This window comes from Mustela lutreola, chromosome 6 (assembly GCF_030435805.1).
Source record: "Mustela lutreola isolate mMusLut2 chromosome 6, mMusLut2.pri, whole genome shotgun sequence".
NCBI classification, from domain to species: Eukaryota; Metazoa; Chordata; class Mammalia; order Carnivora; family Mustelidae; genus Mustela; species Mustela lutreola.
The window spans coordinates 158,043,886-158,050,364 of record NC_081295.1 but is presented as its reverse complement, the minus strand read 5'-3'; the positions used below and the strand labels follow the sequence as shown (position 1 = coordinate 158,050,364).

General features: G+C 55.2%; 2 non-coding genes across 2 annotated transcripts; one reads left to right on the top strand and one right to left on the bottom strand.

The window, feature by feature from the left end:
* Window positions 1-2,623: 2,623 nt before the first annotated feature.
* TRNAE-CUC (transfer RNA glutamic acid (anticodon CUC)) lies at window positions 2,624-2,695 on the bottom strand. Its single transcript has one exon. It is a non-coding gene; the product is annotated as a tRNA-Glu (tRNA).
* A 297-nt stretch (window positions 2,696-2,992) lies between these two features.
* TRNAF-GAA (transfer RNA phenylalanine (anticodon GAA)) lies at window positions 2,993-3,065 on the top strand. Its single transcript has one exon. It is a non-coding gene; the product is annotated as a tRNA-Phe (tRNA).
* Window positions 3,066-6,479: the final 3,414 nt, after the last annotated feature.

Here is a 6,479-nt window from a genome sequence, read left to right as displayed (position 1 = left end):
GTGTCGGCCTGACGCGCTGCTGGCGGAGCTCCAGCAGGCCCGTGGCGCCTGCACCCCGGTCGCCGCGTTCCTCCGTCTGCGGATGGCCGAACCCTGGCTTTGCACCCTGCGGATGGCGGGACTGTCTCCCACCGGGGCCAGGAACTCCCTTACTCCCAGCCCAGGACAGGGCCTCTTGTTGTGTTAAATTGTGCTTAAAAATAAACATTACCTACAATTTAGCATTTTAACCATTTGTGCGTGTAGAGTCGGTGGCATTGGACCGGTTCACCTCCTGCTTGTGGCGTTCTTTCTTCCCATTCCATTTTTTAAACAACCCCGGGATCACAACTCAGAGCCCAACGAGAGCCCCACACTCTGTGAGGGACTGGTTCATGTTTGTCCATCTTCCACCCTCCTTTTAGTGGGGAGAAGGTGGCCTGTGCAGCAGCCAGTGACTGGAGTGAGAGGATTTCCTTGGGAAGCAGGTGGGAGGGGGAGGACAGACGGATGAATACTCAATCAGGTGATCGTGTTGCTACAAAAAAACAAATAAATAGATACATAAGTAATGTGAAAGGTCACAAAGTGATTCACGGGTGTCTCGTCATCTTTAGTTGCGACACTGTAGCAATTCCCAGATGTTCTTTCCTAGGGAGAGACAATCTTCTATGAAGAAAGCAAAAGCAACACTGTCAGCCCTTTCCCTATTCCCTTGTCAAAGCCTCACTGTTACCTGTTCCACCATGTATCCCCAGGTGGAGCCTCCTTCCTCGCCTGAGGTGTCTGCTGTCCTCGCCTGGGCTCTGTCTGGTTCTCCCTCAGTCCCTCACCCCAGCAGCAGACTCCTCTCAGCTGTCGGGACTGCGTGTTCCCAGGGGTTCTGGATCTCTGAGAGCAAGATAGCCAGAGCTTGGTACAGATCGGGCACTTGGTGACCATTTTAGGCTTAGAGACACAGAGCAAGAGTACCCTCCTGCTGGGTGTTGAGTCAGTGGTCCCTCAAGACATCAGTCCAGGAACCAGATTTCTCTTTCTTGTGTTTGCATTCCTGCCCGATGAACTCAGGGGGAAACGTACAGAACGATGAGGACATAAGTTGAGAGAAAGTGATTGTATCAGCAGCCCACGCACTCATTCAGCAAGACTGACCCAGGGCCAGCTACAGACGGTATAGTCTGTCAGCTTGCCCTATAGACTGAAGCTATTCTGTGCCTTTCTGCCTAACCTCTCACTGGAAAGCAGTGCTCCAGGCCTGATGGCAACTGCTTCCTGAGCGCCGCCATATTCTGTCTTCTCTGTATTGACAACAGTCCTTTGCTTCATTTCTTTTTATATCTCTTTTTAGGGAGCAGTCTGGATGGGACCCCTGAGTGTGCTTAATGCTTTTTTTTTTTTTTTTTTTTTTCTTTTTGGTAACTCCTCCACAGAAAGCTCATCAGATGAGAGACAAGGGACTCTTCTTTGTAAGCTGTATGATTTTTCTCCTTCTCTAATAAGCTGGTACTCTTTTGCCACAGAGAAAGAAATGTCCCTAAGCTGTATCTTAGCCCAGTGGGTCCTGGCCCTGTTCGCCCACCAGACTGCTCCTTGTGGACTTTGGTTTCCTACATACACTCAGTGCCAAGCTAGTGTCCAGGTCCGCAGTAGGCATATTTCTTAGACAACTTAATCTTACACGTGTGTCAAAGTTACTAACTGGAGGAGAGGACTGACCAGATGACAAAGGAGTGCCCCAGCTCAGAGGTTTCGGAAATCAGGAATTTTATCTGGGAGCGGTGGGGAGGCGGGGAAGGCAGGGCATGTGCAATTAACCAGGAGACTGCCGCTTCGTTTAATACGGTCAAGTACAAACCACGTCCCCGTCTGCTGGTGAAGCGCAATGAGAGGCACCACAGTGTTTGTGTGGCGGGTTGCAGAGGTCAGGCGTGCTTGGAACTTCTACGAGAAATGAGAAGGAAATACGCAATACAATGTGACCCCTGCTTAGACGGACCAAGTCTCAAAGACTCGGGCCAGGGCGCTCGGCCGGGACCCAGGCAGCACAGGGACCCGGAGGCTGGACAGAGTCAGCCGGTGACAATCTGCGCTCGCGGGTGCGCGGTCCGGGATGCTGGAGCCGCGCGAGCCAGCGTCCGTGGGTCCCCCGGCAGTTCCCCGCCCCGGACCCCTGATCCGACAGCTACAGCCACCGGCAGCCGGGACTGGGCTGGGACCCCGCGGGGCTGGGACGGGGGTGGGGGCGGGGGGTGCTGCGGGGCGACCCCGCGCGCACCTGCTGCCGCCGCCACGTGACTTACTGGCCCCTCCTTTCCTAACCGCCCTGTGGGTGCTCGCCAGGTGAGGAACGACCCTGCGGGTGGCCGCTTCGGTCCGAAATTCCCCGGGGAGCCATCAACCGACCTGAGATGGCCCGACAGGCGCCCTCGGGTCCACCTGGGGGCGGGGGGGCGTGCTCTGTAACTCCGTTGCCGGTGGTTTACACTTGGAATATCAATACTGCTGGAGAATTTCTAAGCAAAAGGCACCTCGGGTGAAAATGAGGAGTTAAGTCTTCCAGAACTGAAGGCCGAGTCTTTACAGGATCCTCCGTCTGGGCCTGGCGGCGAAGGGGCAAAAAGAGGAAAAAAACCAAAAACGACCTTTCCCTGACCGGGAATCGAACCCGGGCCGCGGCGGTGAGAGCGCCGAATCCTAACCACTAGACCACCAGGGAAGTCGAGAGACGGCGCTCTGAAGCAGACTATGGGCTGGACGCACCTGGCCCGCCCCCAGCGCCCGCCAGTGCCCGCCGGGCTGCACCCACCCTGCCGGGGGGACCAGCGGCGGTGACAGGTCCCGGAGCGGCCCTCACGGCGCGGAGGCGCGCGGTCCTCCTGTTTGTCGTGGATGGCGCGTCCCAAGGCGGAAAGGCCGCCCGACTGACCCTGGGCTGCCTGCGAGTGCTCGTCGCGCCGTGCGGGGAACGATCCGGCGACCAAGTCATCCGCGTTAGTGCGGGGCCGGGGGCGGAGCCGAAATAGCTCAGTTGGGAGAGCGTTAGACTGAAGATCTAAAGGTCCCTGGTTCGATCCCGGGTTTCGGCAGGCGGGCGCCGTCTTTTGGAGCCCGGAGCCGTGAAAACACTGGATCTGCCTACAAATATGAAAACATTCCTTGACCCGAGAGACAGCGCGGCCTTTTTCCCAAACAGGGAAGACTGTGCGGCACGAGGGTGGCCCCGGGGCAGGGCTCCTCCGCGCGGCCCCGCCGGTGTCGCTCGCACCGAGCCTTCCCAGCCGCCGGGAGCCGCACAGGCGTCCCGACCCCACCCCCGTCCCCAGGCCCCTGCGCGCGGGACCGGCGCTCCGGGGAGCCGCGGCGGGGCAGGTGCCCGCGAGGGGGACGGCAGGGCGGAGGCCCGCGCCGCGGAGCCGCCGGAGCTGAACCGCGCGGGCCGGCCGCAGGGGACAGGACACGGCCCGGCCGCCCGCGTCCGCATTCTCCGGCTCTGCGCACATCCCAGTCTCGCCTTCCTTGTCCTGGAAGGAGCAGCGCTCCCCATCCCCATCCCGGGAGTCGGCAGCGCTCCCTCTCTCCGCGTCCTGCCTGCCTGCGACCGCGCTCCCTCCGCCGCCTGCCTGCGGAGTCCGGAACGTCTAACGGTCCCTCTTCGGACGGCAGACACAGACCACAAGCCCTCCGGTCCCGCCCCCGTGACTCTGGCCCAGACGCGCCTTCCACCCACCACCAAGCTTGTTGCGGGAAGAGCTTTTGTCTCCGCTCCTTTCCTTCCTGGGTCGCTCGTCCGCCAAGGTGTGGCTTCCAGTCCCAGGAGCAGAGGACCCTCCACTTCCCAGCCTTCAAATGCCGTGATTCTTGGTGGTCCTCAAGTCAATTGTGTGCAGGCTGCAAAGCACAGACCATCCTTCCCTCCCGGAGCAGTTCCTGTGCTTCTCTGGCGGCTCCTGCCACTCTTCTCTGCGCTCGGGCCTCTGTCTCTGACTGTCCTCTCTCTCCCCCTCTTGTAGGGACCCTTTAGGAATGGCTCCTTTTCAGCTCCTGAACCAATTAAATCTTTAATTGTTAGATAACTGTAGATTCACATGCAGTTATAAATAGTACAGAGATTTCAACTAGGCCCCCTCTACCTCCGCGTCCCCAGTGGTGACATCCTACCAAAGGTCAGAGCACCAGCACTTCCAGGATAGTGATTCTGAGAAAGTCAAGGTACAAAACCCATCCTTCACCATCACAGATCCCCGATTGGATCTTTCCTAGCCATGTCCACTTTGCTCCTGCACCTCTCCCCCATGTGGCAACCTTGATCTGCTTTCCATGTCCATAGCTTGGCAGTTTCAAGAGTGGGATGTAAGTGGATTCGCCCAGCCTGTCCCCTGTTGAGATGTGGAGGTGGGCTTTGGCTCTCACTGTAGTGAGAGGTTTTCCAGGGCAGGCTTCCCTTCCTTCCTCTTGAGTCCTGTTCTGTGCTATGCATTTACCACTGTGAACATCCTCTCACTGAGAGACATCGGGGTGCTTTCCAGAGTTTTACTATTGTGAATAAAGCTGTTGTAGACCACTGTGTACAGGGTTTTCTTGTTTTCTTTTATTTTTGTAAATACCAGCCTTCGTTTCTCTGGAATAAATAGGAGTGCGACTGCTGGGCGGTATGGAACTTGGTTTTTGGTTTGGTTTTTAAAGAAACTGCCCAGATGCTTTCCAGAGAGCCTGCAGGGCTTCAGACCCCATCAGCCACGTGCACAGCCACAGCCCCACCCAGCTGGCAGGAGCTGTTTCAGCCACTCTGATAGACAATGACGTGTCCTTGTGCTTGTGATTTGCCTTTCCCTAGTGGCTAATGATGTTGAAACCTTTCTCAGATGCCTATTTACCATCTCTGTATGTTCTTTGGTGAGATCTCTCTTCAGATCTTTTGTCCAATCCGATAAGAACATTCACATCCAGGTTTTTGTGTAAGAAGTCTCTGAAAAAACTTGAAGTTCAGACCCATTGCAAATCTGTGCTGGATTATACCGTCCTCACACAGTGCAATTCCTCCATAGCAGCATTTACAAAATGTGATACAGTCTTACTGTTTTGGGAAAGGTCCAGGGCAGAATGCAGAAATCCCCAGGATAGTAGGTGCGTAAGAAGAGTTTCTTCCAGTCCCAACCGACTACACCGCCCTTCCCCGTGGGCAAAACCTAAATGCCAACAATAGGATAGTGTTTTTAAAAAAAAAAAAAAAAAGGCCCAAAATGGAGTCAGTTATGCTAAGCCCCATGTCACCAAACCAAGACTTAAGGACAGTTTTGGCTCTCCCAGAAATGGAATCTTAAACCAATTAATTGAGAATCTCCTGATGGGCACTAGTGAGGTAGCCTGCCTGAGAGACACCTGCCCATCCCCCACAGAAGTCAGCCTTCCCAGAGGAGAAGGGGCCAGAGGGTCTTAACTGGTGGATGACCTCACCTTCCTTCGTGAGGCTGGAGAAGGCGCATGCGACAGATTATCTCCTTGGTACAGATCAGAAAATTCCACACCGACCTGTTAAGACTTTCATTTCTGGGGGAGGCGAACACTGTAGTCAGGTTAGGTATTAAGCCCAGGTTAGGTGACTTGGCCTAAATGACACCATAAGGAGCCTGGGGTTTTCATTTTTAACAATGATAAATATATATTCAGTCTTTGTGGTGTTCCTGGTGCAGAGCTCCCACAGTCCTTGGAATTTCCTCAGTGAGGAGAGCCACAGGGGTGCTTTTGTTATGTTAATGGAGTGACTTTGGAAAGCTCTAGGTCCTCTGTGGAAGGACACCGGTTGCCCGGGAAACCAAACCTTGAAAATCACTAGTTACCGGTTCAACTAGACCTGAGGAGAGAGTCCAAGGGGCACAGGCTGAGAGAAAGGAGACCTACGCTGTGTAATAGCCCGGGAGACTAACCCGACCGTCACACCCTATGGCCCAGTCCCAGTGGATCTGAGCTCACCTAATGGAATGTCACTGAAGTGACCCTGTGACAGTTCTGCTGGACAAGACAGTTAGTGAGGCTCTAACAGGAGGCCAGCAAGGAGGAAGCCACGACCAGCTGCGGGGAAGGTCAGAGGCCGGTCCTGGCAGCACCCCAAAACAAAGCAGCAAGAGACTGGATTAACCCAGACAGGCCCAGGATGGCTGACGAAGCAAAGTAGGCCGCAGTTCCCGTCTCCCTTGATTGTGCTACATTAACATACTAAAATCTCGGGGCGCCTGGGTGGCTCAGTGGGTTAAAGCCTCTGCCTTCAGCTCAGGTCATGGTCCCAGGGTTCTGGGATGGAGCTCTCTGCTCAGCAGGGAGCCTGCTTCCTCCCCTCTCTCTGCCTGCCTCTCTGCCTACTTGTGATCTCTGTCTGTCAAATAAATAAATAAAATCTTTTTTTTTTAAACATACTAAAATCTCCTCCCTAGGGTGCCATGATTAGAAACCCCTAACCAATGGGGGGGGGGGGGGTGGGCAATAACCAGAAGAAAAGCATGTGA